The following is a 14,468-nucleotide window of genomic DNA, read 5'->3' on the forward strand; positions in this document are numbered from 1 at the left end:
CCAGTTTCATAGAGTAGAACAGCAGACAGGTACTGAATACCATGACTGTGGTGAGGCTGGGGTCCACCAGGGTCCGGCTGGGGTCCGGCTGGGGTCCACCAGGGTCTGGCTTTTCCACCACATAAATGCATATCTGCATTTATAGGAAGAAGATGCTCTTCCAGTTAATCCCACATCTCCACTTTTTTGCAGTCGCTCCTCCCTGATCCAGCAGTAAATGTCTTCAGTCCAGTCAGTCGGACTCACTGATAACTCCTCCCCTAAATTAGCTGTGCACATAGCTGCGTTCAAGTGAATGTGGTGTGCTGGGACAACGCAAACTCAGACATGTCATTAGTCGTTCAGGTGAAGGCAGTGTGGACAACTCAGACTCATGGACACACAGGTGAAGCATGAAGGCAGTGTGGGCAATTTGAATAGAAGAATGAGTAAATGAACGACTCGCAACAAATCGGTTCTTATCGTTCACTGAAAAGAACCGCTCAAAAGACTCGACTCGTCCGCGGACGCCACATCTCTTGAGCCAGGACAGATAACAGCTGTTAGAACAGCTGATAGATATCAGTGCATAGTAACATGCCACATTTCAGTGCCGGCAACGGTAACGGCGTTGTAACATTTCAAACAGTAATTCATTAGATTACCCGTTACTGGAAAACAATAACGGCGTTAGTAACTCCGCTATTTTTAACACTGTTATTCCCAACACTGGTACTGGCTTGGCTCGACTCGACTCGGCCTTTTTGTGTTTCTCTTCTGAAAAAGGACCTGGAATCTGGTCCCCGGTACTAGTTTTTTGGTATCACCTCCGCCGAGGTTCCCAGACTGGGGACCAGATACTAAGACATGACGTGTAAACACTGCAGATCACTGATTGGTCAGAGTTGTCTGCGACCCACCGTTTTACAAAAAACAGATGCGGAAGTTTACCGTAAATGTAGCGGTAGTTTAATCCACATGATAAGTGTCTGTAAAACTACACCATTCAGTCAGGAGATTCAGTCTTTGGTGGCCGACATAAAAATTCAGCATGAGCTTGACGAGACAACACGCAACGAGTGAGTTTATCAGCGACTCTCTGAGCAGACGACACGGAAGTAACGTGTTGCATCGCTATGACAACCAGGTACTATAAAGTCAGTAGTATCCTGTAATGGGAACAGTCTGCAGGAATAGGACCTGGTACCCAAGTCAAGTCGAGCTGAGTCAAGTCAAGCCGGTTCCATGTAGCGGAAACAGGGCATAAGTTAACCTTCAAAGACCCAAACAGCCACCATCAACCAGAAGCATCTACTGATATAAAATATTTAACAACTGTTGATCCTGAGTTTCCCAACCTAGAGAACATTTTCACCACTCGATGCTTCCGAAAAGCATCAAACATTAGCCGCGTTTACACAGAGATCCCGGAAAAAAGGTGAGATGGTGATCCCACCTTTTTTCCACCACTGACCGACTTCCCCAGCCAAGACAGAGGAGTAACAGAGGTGAGACAGGCTGGACTTTTACACAGCGGACCTGCGTTCCAGAATCAAAGGGGCAGTGACGCAGCGCAGCGTATAGTGTGATGTATAACTTGCACATCGGACATACCCTTAGCATAGTGGTGTTGCTAACCTCTCCAGAGGTTAGCACAAATGTTAGCGTGGATAGAGTCCTCCGCCTGAAGTGAGATCAGCTCGCAGATCTCGTAGGTCTCCTCAGTGTGACAACTTTCTGGGAGAAGTTACAGGACCATCAGAGCGCAGACAAGACTGGCAAACAGCTTCTACCCCAGAACAACTATTACACCCAACTCTGGAATAACTAAACACATTGTTACAACCCTGAGGTCGTACATGTATGTTTTGTTGTTATGTTATCCCACACCAGCCTGAAGAGGACCAGTGGTGTATGAGTGTGTATGTGTTGAAGTGCATGTGTTGAAGTGCATGTGGCTGTCCCGGATTGGAGGATCACACGTCCTGCGGATTGGCCATCCTGAAACGCACGGTCCGCTAATTGGTGGAGAGAGATGGAGTCAGCTGTTTTAAAAGGAGTCTGATGACAGCCCCGCCTGCTCCGCAACCTCGCCCTGCTCCTAACCAACACCGCTAGTTTTGTTTTGTGATTTCTGTGAGCGAGAATTTCGGTATTTTTTGAACATATTGTAAATAGTTTGTATATAGTCCCAGCAGCAAATGGTAAGGGTGAGAAGTCTTTTTTATTTTATCACGTTTTCTCCTGTTTTGATTTAGGAGGAAAGGTTAGACCTGTGTATTTTGGTTTCTTTATTTTGATTAGTGTGGTGGATCCCTTGCCACCACCATCTTGTGTTAGTAGTTTTTGTTTCATGAGTTTTGTGAAGTTGCAGTTAATGATGACATCGCACAGTTTAGTTTAAGTATTTTATTTAAACATCATAATGTGGGTGCAGACATATTAGTTATGTTTGAATTATTTACTCACATCGTCGGACTCCTCTGTGATCTCGTAAAGTGAACCTTCTAAGACCCAGCTATGGGTTTTCTGTCCTCGTTTGTGGACAAGAGTTCCGCAGTTTTATACAAAAAACAAACAAACAAAAAAACTGTCCACCACAAAGGCCATTCCATTAATTTAAAAAAAAATGCATCTGAAAAATCTGTTGCATCATGATGATTCCAATATAAGCAATTATTTAATTAAAAAAAAAAGCCAAAACCTGTACTTTCCTGCATCTAAATATCTTTTTATTAAAACCATATTAAAAAAAAATCAAAATGCATTTTAACTTGAGCCTAATTTTGAGTACTAAAGTCAATCTAAAAAAAAAAAAAAATTTAGATCCTTTTCTCATAATTCATGCATGAAAGGATTATATATAGGAAAACAGCTGATTTCCACTGGAAAAAAATGCAAAATACAGAAGATAATATTATAATAAATGGCGATAAATCACTTGAGAAAGGTTAAATGTAGAGAAAAATACATTTGGGAACCACCACTAAAGTAACACTGGGTCTTTATGGGTTAAAATAATATCTAATACATGTATATTATTAGACTTTTTTAAAACTAAACTAGGGTCATGGTTTCATGAATGGAGTTGATGTTAGAAGGTTCTTTCTTCCTTTTTAAAACAACATTCCTCCTCCTAAACTGTTGGCATTCTTTGTTAATTGACTAAGTATCACACTGCTTACCTTCAAACTAAGTCTCGACTCTGTTACTAAACTCTGAGCTTTGTTGTTTTTGTGTGGGTGAGACACTTTTATTAGCCCTCTGGTTGCTTCCTCTTTCTTTCTCTGTTGAAAATAATTTGGACGCTGCAAAGAAAACTAACCCTAACATTTAAACCTCCCCTCTCTTATTACAGCGCCTCCACCACCACAGAAGCAGCTGACACCCATCCAGGCAGGCTGCTCTACAGGACCAGGTCTCCATTTTTATATCAGCCTTAACCCTTTATCAGGCAAATGACTGTTTTTGGTCATTTCCACACACATTCACATTATAAGACAGTGACAGTAACAGTTCCAGTGAGGACAGTGAGTCAACAATCTGAGGTCCAATGTGGTCTCCGGGGTCTGTAAGGTGCAATGTGGTCTCCAGGGTCTGTAAGGTCCGATGTGGTCTCCAGGGTCTATAAGGTCCAATGTGGTCTCCGGGTTCTGTAAGGTCCAATGTGGTCTCCAGGGTCTGTAAGGTCCAATGTGGTCTCCGGGGTCTGTAAGGTCCGATGTGGTCTCCAGGGTCTATAAGGTCCAGTGTGGTCTCCGGGGTCTGTAAGGTCCAATGTGGTCTCCAGGGTCTGTAAGGTCCAGTGTGGTCTCCAGGATCTGTAAGGTCCAGTGTGGTCTCCGGGGTCTGTAAGGTCCAGTGTGGTCTCTGGGGTCTGTAAGGTCTAGTGTAGTCTCTGGGGTCTGTAAGGTCCAGTGTGGTCTCCAGGGTCTGTAAGGTCCAGTGTGGTCTCCGGGGTCTGTAAGGTCCAATGTGGTCTCCAGGGTCTGTAGGGTCCAGTGTGGTCTCTGGTGTCTGTGAGGTCCAATGTGGTCTCCAGGGTCAGTCAGGTCCAATGTAGTAGTCTCCAGGGTCTGTAAGGTCCAGTGTGGTCTCCAGGGTCTGTAAAGTCCAATGTGGTCTCCAGGGTCTGTAAGGTCCAATGTGGTCTTCAGGGTCTGTAAGGTCCACCTGTGCTTTGTTCGGTTCCATGCAGTAATGGTACTAATGTAAGGAATGATGTTCAAAGGGGTCATGTGGATGTGGACAGGGGTCTGGACCTGCACACATGTTGGTCTAATGGGACAAAACTGATGTTCTAATGTTCTAAGACACATGTTCCTTTCACTTTACATGTGATTTTCTTGTATTTTCTACATTTACTTCTTAGGTAGGGGTGTGTATCGGCAAGAATCTGGTGATACGACACAAATCACAATACTAGGATCACGGTATGATATATCACGATATATCATGATACTGTTAAAAAGGCTTTTTTTTTTTTTTTAATGATTATTTCCTTGAAGAATTGAATTACACCAGAAATCTGCACAAATACTAAACACATTTTTATTTGATCACAACAGAACCCAAGGAGGAGCGTCTTAAAATCAGCATACAGCTCCAGTCACTTCAGTTAAAAACCTCAGACCAGGCCAGGAATTTGGGTGTTGTCATGGATTCAGACCTGAATTTTAAAAACCAACAAACAATTACAAAGTCAGCTTACTATCACCTCAAGAACATTTCTAGGATTAAAGGACTGATGTCGCAGCAGGACCTTGAAAAACTTGTCCATGCATTTATCTTTAGTCGAGTTGACTACTGTAACAGTATCTTCTCTGGTCTGCCTAAAAAGTCTATTCGACGACTGCAGCTGATCCAGAATGCTGCTGCTCGAGTCCTCACTAAGACCAAGAGAGTGGACCACATCAGCCCAGTTCTGAGGTCTCTACACCGGCTCCCTGTCTCTCAGAGAATAGACTTTAAAATTCTCTTACTAGCATATAAAGCACTGAATGGTTTAGGCCCAAAATACATCAGAGACCTTCTAGTCCTGTATGAACCATCCAGTCCACTTAGGTCATCTGGTGCAGGTCTGCTCTGTGTTCCCAAAGTCAGAACTAAACATGGAGAATCAAGCGTTCAGTTTCTATGCTCCGTATATCTGGAACAAACTACCAGAAAATATCAGGTCTGCTGAGAGTCTGAGTTCTTTTAAGTCCAGGTTAAAGACTCACCTGTTCACTGCTGCCTTTGACTAAAAGGCTTTTAACTTTTTAAATTTTATATTCTCTTTGAAACTCTGCACTTACTTTAATGTGTGTTTTTATTGTTTTTCCTTACTTGCTGTTTTTAATCACCTTTTACATGTTTTTATAATGTTTTAAATGTGTTTCTTTTTATTTCAATGTCCTGTGTGAAGCACCTTGAATTGCCTTGTTGCTGAAATGTGCTATACAAATAAACTTGCCTTGCCTTGCCTACATCAATGCTAATGAAGCTGTTAGCTAGCTAATGTTGGTTAACAAGACAGAAAATATAAACTCCAGACATAAACGTTAGCTGTGTTGTTATATCACGAGATTCTACCTTTGGCGACTGTCATGGGCTGACGGAGACTCCTGACTCTTGACTTACCTGTAACGTTATTAAACCAGAAGTCCTTCAGATCTTTGTCCTCCAGGTCGCTGGGCCATGGAGCTGAAAGTGCACCTGCACATGCTGGTATGATGCTTACTGATGTCAATCAAAGAATAATAATAAAAAGAAGTGGTGCCAGGCACAACAAACCCCGCCCCTCACATGTATTGTAGTTTACTTTGGTTTCGATCCAGCTGATGTCATCATGTCTTTGCATGTGCTGATGTCAGCGTAGAACACGTGTGTCCATCCACTGTCACTGATCCAACTCCATGGGTTTATTAGTTTTTCTTGAATTTTGTTCAGTTTGTGTCTTATTTTGTTCATGTTACTTATTACTTTGTTGATTTATTATTAATTCTTGTTGATTTTGTTCTTAGTTTAGCTGTTTTTTGTTCATTTTGTTACTTTTTTTATTCTTTTACTTTATTTTATGTAAATTTTTTGCTTATTTTTTTCCACATTATTATTTTGTAGGTTTTTATTTTATTTTATTTTATTTTGTCAGCATAGACATAGACAGCATAGACCACTTTTTGGCCAGTATGAGTAAATAGGAAAAAAAAAAAAAAGATTTTAAAATTTCATAAAAAATTTGAACTTTGACCCACTTTTCCCAAAATGTAATCACATCTATTCTGGGTCACCGGCAGTCTATAAACCCAATTTGGTATGAATTCAACCAATGGTTTTGCCGCTCGAGTGTAAACAAACAAACCAAACAAACAAACCAAACCAAAAACAGTACCCATTACCTCCCCTTCAGGGGCAGGGCAGTAAAATAAGAAATCCTGTTGTGTCAGTGCATGTGTGTGTGTGTCCTGTCACCCACAGTGTTTTAATCAATACACACAAAACACCCTAAATGTTGAAAGAGCAGTAAAACCACATTCACTGATAAAATGATGTAAGGGATGGAAAAGGGGGTTGGCAGTTTTAGAAGGAGGATGATTTTGACTGTTTATAATTAAAGTCTGTAAAGGCTCATTTATGCTGTTAAAGACGCAGACGGATACGGACGGAGAGTTCTGTCCGTCTTCTGCGTACATTCCATATGTAATTCTGTCCGTTTTCTGGGAGCTTGCACATGCGTACCCAGATGGAGAATACGGAGCAGTACCACCAGGAACTGTGGATGCACTGTTGAGATTTGAAGAGAATAATTTCCAGAAATAGTGAAACTTTTCAAAGAACAGCTGTGTGAGTTAGAGAAAGACTACCAGCATATTTAAGACCACTACCCTCTGAATATCAACATTCATATCCACATCAGTAAAACCTCCTCTGTTGTTGCCAAGGCTGTTATTATTTTTGACTTTCTTCTTCTTCTTCTCAAAAAACTTTCCTCTTTTTCATGGTATTTGGCCAGTATAGTAATTAAGAGTGGTGCCCTCTGGTGGATTGATTGAGAAACACTCATTCCATTGGACGCATGGACGTATGAAGGCAGTGACGGCTGACAACGTCAGAAACGGATGTGCCTATTTATGTACGTAAGGCGAACTTAAATGAGCCTTAAAGGGTTAATTAACCTTAAAACCTACACTCTAAGCCCCAAATTCAACCCACATACAGCAAAACTAGCAATGTTCATTTTCAGCAATAAACTGATGGGTGTTGATTTGGGTGTTGTTTTAGTATTCTTTCAGTGTTAAACAGCTCTGTGGGTGGAGCTAATTAATAAGGTAATAAGGTAAGGATATTACATGTTTTTCTTGTATTTTTTAAAAAAAATAAACTTCTTGGAATTTTTTTTTCTTGCCACCTACAGGCCAAGGTTATAATAGTTTTAGATTTTTCATTATAGTTTAGTTTTATTTAATTTTGACTTTTTTTTTCTAATTCAGTTAGTTTTAATTAGTTTTTAGAGCAGGTTTGCTAGTTTTTATTAGTTTTTGTTATTTTCTAAATGCTTAGTTTTAGTTTTTTTATATCTTTTTCACCGTCGTATTCAAATAAATCCCAGACAGGACTCTGCTGCTTTCTCCCAACTTTAGTCTCCATGTTTCCAGGTAGAGTGGGGACCAGAAGACGACTGGAAACCACAAGTGACGGACCGTTAAATATCATATGGTGCCAGAAGCTAAAATTGCTTGAGGGAAATAAATCGATTTCATATCAATCCAACATTGACAAAGACGAAAACAAAGGAAATTTTATCCATAATTTTTATACGTTTTAGTTTTGTAAACACACAATACCGTTTCAGTTAGTTATCATTTTTTTCTTTTAATTACAGTTTTTATTTATTTCAGTTAATGAAAATGTTTTTACAATTCTAGTTTTCATTATTTCGTTAGTTTTCGTTAATGATAATAACATTGCTACAGGCAAGGAACCAAATACAGTAACTTCATGAACTGATTTTCTACACGACAGTAACATTTTTTGAAAATTTTCACAAAAGTAATAAAGTCTTGTTATGTCCTCCAATAACACACTAAGGTTGAAATGTTGAATTTCAGAGTATTTCTGTGAGTATTGCAGTGTGGCTACAGAACAAATGTTATCGAGATGCATAATAACCTGAACTGGCTCTCTGTTAAAAAAAGATTACTTTATTCATTACTGGTTTTCTTTAGTAATATTATTAGAACAAAAAAAACATCCATCTTGTATAAAAATGTTTTAGTTCAGATAGACATAGCTTTGCAACCAGGCAGACAACCAGAGGTAATTTTACACAGACCCAAATCAAGAACAAATGCAGTGAAAAGAATGGTAATATACAGAGCTATGCAAGAATGGAACAAACTACCAGAACACATCACACAAGAAAACTGTAAAATGAAATTTAAGAAATCAGTTAAGAAACATATATTGACCATAGATGATTGATACCTGGGTTAATTAAATATATGTACTGTAGATATTATACTGCTGCTGACCTAAAGGAGCTGTTGTGTTTGTATTTTTGTCTGTTTTTTGTATGTTATGTAGAATGTGACAGTTGTTTTGTATGATTATATTGTTATTTGCAAATGAAATTTAAGAAATCAGTCAAGAAACATCTATTGACCATAGATGATTGATACCTGGGCTAACTGAATATATGTACAGCATATACTGTACCGCTGCTAATCTAAAGGAGCTGTCATGTCTGTATTTTTGTATGCTATGTAGAATGTGAAAATTGTTTTGAATGATTATATTTTATGTTATTTGCATTGACAAGTTGTAAAGATTATAGTAAGGACCCCAGGAAGAATAGCTGTATCTATGGTACAGCTAATGGGGATCCTAAATAAATAAATAAATAAATAAAGAGTGAACTACATGTAAAAGGGTTATGACTCAGTTTAATGTTGAGACAAAACTTAAAACAAATTACATTTATAAATACAAAAATACACCATAATTCTTCATGTTAGGTCTGTTAAGCAACAGAAAACACAGGAGAAACGTCTCAGGCAGCATACTCACTTTAATATTTATTTCACTTACAGATACACACGGCGAAGCTGAAACGTACAAAATATACAAGAGAAGAAAAGCTGGAATGTTGATGAATGTAGAGGTCAGTGGTGGGCAGAAGGAAAGACATGAGACCAAAACAAGAGCGAGAGAGAGACAGAGAGAGAGAGGGAGAGCAGAGGCACAATTCACACACATGGTTCTAGTTAGTGGACTCCCATTAAGGACAGTGTGGTCTGGAAAAAAACTTTACATTTCACAGTTTAAGGGCATTTTTAAAACACTCCCACCCACCAGCAAAAAAAGGTCACTTTCAGTCTTGTCATGTATAAACTATACAAACTGTGCAACTCAAATGTACACATACAAAAGAAGAACATAGGAATGGAAGTGGATGTGGAGGTCACCAGGTTTACATGGGGGGGGGGGGGGGGGGGGGTAAAGTCACAGTACACAACCACCAGCTTTTCCTACAATGACTCATACATGTTGAGAAATAAAACTTTTCCTGTGCTATATACGATGGTCTGGTTCAACTAATGTCACATGACCTATGTTACTCAGACTGAAGGGTTAGCATATTCGTTATCCGCTATTCGGACTGGATTAGTTTTGCACCGGTACGTGGGCTCATGCCACTTTATCACAGGACGTCAGTAATATTAATGGGCAATTCAATATCAGTAAAACTACCACAAGTGGGAGGGGCAAGTCCATTCACGCACCACCGTCCCCTCCTGTTGTCATGTGCGTATGACTTTGCCTTCTTTTATCACGGCTAGGGATAGGAATCGATAAGAATTTAACGATTCCGATTCCATTATCAATTTTGCTTATTGATCCGATCTCTTATCGATTCTCATTGGGTGAGGGAATAAAAGAGTGCAAACAGGTGTGTTTGCATTAACTGTCTTTTATATTTCCATCTGCACAGAAAATAGAACACATACAGTATGTACAAATAATAAGAACAGATGACGCTGGGCCCGGTTTGGGGGGTGGGCTACAGTGAAAGTGAAACAGGCAGGACTCTGCTGTTTTCTCCCAACTTTAGTCTCCATGTTTCCAGGTAGAGTGGGGACCAGAAGACGACTCTAAACCATAAGTGACGGACCGTTAAATATCATATGGTGCCACTAGCTAAAATTGCTCAAGGGAAATAAATCGATTTCATATCAATCCAACATTGACAAAGACAAAAACAAAGGGAATTTTATCCATAATTTTTATGCGTTTTAGTTAGTTTTGTCAACACACAATACAGTTTCAGTTAGTTATCATTTTTTCTTTTAATTATAGTTTTTATTTATTTCTGTTCATGAAAATGTTTTTACAATTCTAGTTTTCGTCATTTCGTTAGTTTTTGTTAACGATAATAACCTTGGTACATTTGTGTGTTTCTTTCGTCACTCTGTTGCACTTTTTGACTGTGTTTACCTCCCTCTTGCAGATGATTCGAACAGAATTATGGGAAATTTCTCCTACCCCTCTGTTCGTAGTGTGGTCCTGAAAAATCTCCGTTTCGATGGCTATACAGCCCTCCGCCTTAGCCCTTCCCCTCCATCTAACTGAGAATCGGGACAACACTACCCCTTCATGTGTATGCACAAAACGGAGGATTAAGGGTAAGGGGGAGGAGCCAAGGGGTGAATTGGGACTCAGCCTTATTACTCTCTCTTATTACTCCCTTGCTCTGCGTCCAACCTCAACAACGATGGCTCGTTGCCAGAGGCTTTGTTTATGCAGCTCAACAATCCAGCCATGTTCAAAGAGAGAACGCTTCCTTTCCTTTTCCATCAGGAGGTCATGACAGTGTGAATACATGACAGAAAATGACACTGAATCCACATTTTTGCACAGATTTGGGCTTTTAAAGGCTGTGGTCTTCAACTCTTGATCAGCTCATGAACAGACTATTTCAGTTTGTTTTCAATAAATTGCTTACTCAGTTTTTTTTTTTTTTTTTGGTCTCATTCCTATTTCTTCTTTTTGCATTTTGAAACTCTCCTTAGAACCTTCTTAAAATCCAGCAGTGCAAAATGTAAATTCATGCAACTTTTCAACTGGTCTAATATATATAAAATCTTACTATGAAGACTTGAAACTAGTATATTCTCCTCAAAATAAGAATTTTATCATTCTATAATTCTTAGATAATCTTGTCTTATTTTCAGAAAACTTGATAAGTGTAATTTTCTTACTGCACTGGTAAAAAGACATTTTAACCCAATAATGAGATTAATTTTCTTATTTTTTGTACTGGCCTTTTTTGCAGTGCACAGAATTTCATTACTAAAGATTTATGGAAAGTCTGATTACTACTTAAGTGGTTCTGTATTTCTACATGCTGGTCTGGGAAATATTAAAGAAGCATGTTTCATAAACTGAGTCTTCTGTGCGGATAACTCCTCGGCAGATAGTGGATATGTGTTGGTGGTGGGGGAAGGGAAGGATCCGGTGCCTTTGTGTCTGGGTTTCAAGTTCACTGTTAGAAAAACTCTCGTTTGCTTTTCCATGCCTCAATCCAGAGGATCATTAGATCGGAAAAAAAAGAGACCTAAGCACTTTCACACTCAAATTCATGGAAAGTGAGAAAGCAAAGGGAGCAAAGGTATGTAGGTTACTGCCGATATTGACTGTGGCTCGTATCTCAAACACCAAAGTAATGCAGTGTTGTGATTCTGCACAAAATCTCACCTGTTATTATGAGAGAGTCTAAAAACAAGGCTGAGATTCTTTCTAGTACATCGACTGTGACATTTGTGTACAGTTTTTGACATTCCCAGTATGTGAGATTAGCAGGGTGTGTTTAAGCTCCACACAGCTACGCCCCTGTCATTTGTACGTATGTGCTCTGTAAGTGTGTGTTTGTGCTGAATTCATGTTGGCATCAGTTCAAAGCGCTGCCGTGGTCTCATATAGTCTGCTGCAGGAGGAGGTGGGGGGCTAATCACTGCTTTAATATCAGCTCTGTGGAGTTTGGGGTCATTATACACAGCAGTGGAACACACAGAAACAGACTGAGCACAGATGTTGGGATGCAGATAACGCTGCAAACACTCGAGTTGAAGTCACATATTTAAGTTCACTGCACATTTCCAACATTGGCTGTCTGTTATGTCTTATTTCTTATATGAATTTCCTAACTCTTTAAAGTGGCTGATGATTCACTGTAAACTTTAACCAGTTAAAATTAAATGTCAGAAGTTCCGTTTATCATTATAATAACCACACATGAGCTAGAACTGCTGTTGAGTCTGAGATTAGCCAGTTTAATACCCTGTCCACAGTAATACTGATTTGGAAACATTTTTCTCTGTTGTTTTAGATCAAGATGACATTATCCTCTAATTTTACTATGTCTCAAACACAAAACCCACTGTTTCCAACTCCTCAGTAGTGAAAGTATCTATTGTTTGTCCTAATTGTCACTAGAAGTTGCTAAATGACATCATCACCTAAACTGCATAACTGTAAATGTACATGTAATTGTAATGAATGATGCAGGACAGAGAAATAACATTGTGTTAGAGACAAAAAGTGAGAATAAAAACAGCCTAAATATATTTAGAACTATAAATATCCCAATTCCATCCGTCCTCCTTTATCTGGGCTTGGGGACCGGCTAAAGTGACCCAAAAGAGACACTCTGGGCCAGTTACTGAGGTGAGTTACTTATTGGTTTGTTTAGTTTTTCTCTTCCTTTTCTTCAGTTTGGTTTGGTTTTTAACATTATGGTCCACTTAGGAGACGACAACAAATCACAGTAAAACAGGAACATTTTTCATTTTCAGTCTACATTAATGATCAAAATCAGTGGTTTTCAAACTTGGGGTCGGGACCCTGCGTGGGGTCGCCTGGAATTCAAATGGGGTCGCCTGAAATTTCCAGTAATGATAAATGAATCCATACTAATAAAAAATATATGGTGAGTTGAGAGATCCAATCCATAACAGACATGACAAACTGTGAGTCTGAAACTGCAGCACTGTGGTTCTGTTTCTCTGTCAAATGTTCATTGTGGTCAGTTTCAGATGCTGCAGCTCTTTCATAATTCATAGTTTGAGTTCTTGTTTGTTCAGTATTAATTGTCAGCCTTGTACATCAAAGCTGGACTGACTGTACATATCCTGACCAAGGAAAAAAAAATTCTCCCTTTGTGCAGTAATCTACACCTGGATTTACTGCCTCCATCCATAATAATATACATTATATAGACTAAATGTCCTCTAAAATTAACATTTATTTGCAGCCTAGTATAGCAAACTATTACATGATCAAAAAAAAGAGTCTCAGTTTTGAATGTCTGGGGTCGCTAGAAATCTGTGATGTTAAAATGGGGTCACGAGACAAAAAAGGTTGGGAACCACTGCCTTAGCCCCTCCCCCTTGGTGCTTGCACTTGACACTACCCCTTGAAATGGAGCTGCAAAGGTTAGGGGTTAAAACATTCTCCTATGAAATGGCCCAACCCTTCCAGACCTTTTCTGTCATCATCAGTCATCGACGTCACTATTAACAGATGTAACAGCTTTGTTTCTGAAAGTATTCTCTATGCCGTCAGCCGCTGGAACCGTCTCTGCTCCATGGGCTTTGGTCATCTGTTTACGGCTATCAACCATAAACTACAGAAATATGATCTATGACACACTGACATTAAATTAAACAGTCGATCAAATGATTAAGTTGTTTGCGAAGAAAATCCGTACATTTGCGCGTTTGTTTCGTCACACTGCTGCACTTTTTTGCTGTGTTTACCTCCTTCTTGCCGATGATTCGAACAGAATTATGGGACATTTCTCCTACCCCTCCGTTCGTAGTGCAGTCCTGAAAAATCTCCGTTTCGATGGTCAAACAGCCCTCCGCCTTAGCCCTTCCCCTCTGTCTAATTGAGAATCGGGACAACACTACCCCTTCACGTGTACAGCAAAACGGAGGGGTAGGGGTAAGGGGGAGGGGCCAAGGGGTGAATTGGGATTCGGCCTCACTGTTGTTGTCAATCCATGTATAACTATAAACGAGTCGACATATAAAACAGCCAACAGCTTTTGATTCTACTGCACAAAATTATGACCTGATCAGCAGGTTCAAGTCAACCTCACACAATATGTTTTTTTCAATTACGACAGTTATTTTTGCATTCTTGTCTGTACAAAGATATACGAAAATAGACTAAACTAAAATATCTATTTGGAAAAATATCGGTATTAGTGTGGACAAGGTACAAATCTGTAATATACCTTCCAATTCCAATCATGGTGGAAAAACTAGATGGGAACAGTCTGCAAATACTTTCCCACAGGACACAAACATGGGTGCAAAAGAAAAACGCTATCATGAAGTAATCAAGTATCAAAAAGAAAAAAGACAAACAAATCCATTAGTATCTTGTTCCCATAAAAGGATGTCATACAAAAAAAAAATATGAACACTTTTTTCATAATTTTGAGA

This window comes from Sphaeramia orbicularis, chromosome 19 (assembly GCF_902148855.1).
Source record: "Sphaeramia orbicularis chromosome 19, fSphaOr1.1, whole genome shotgun sequence".
Classification (NCBI taxonomy): Eukaryota; Metazoa; Chordata; class Actinopteri; order Kurtiformes; family Apogonidae; genus Sphaeramia; species Sphaeramia orbicularis.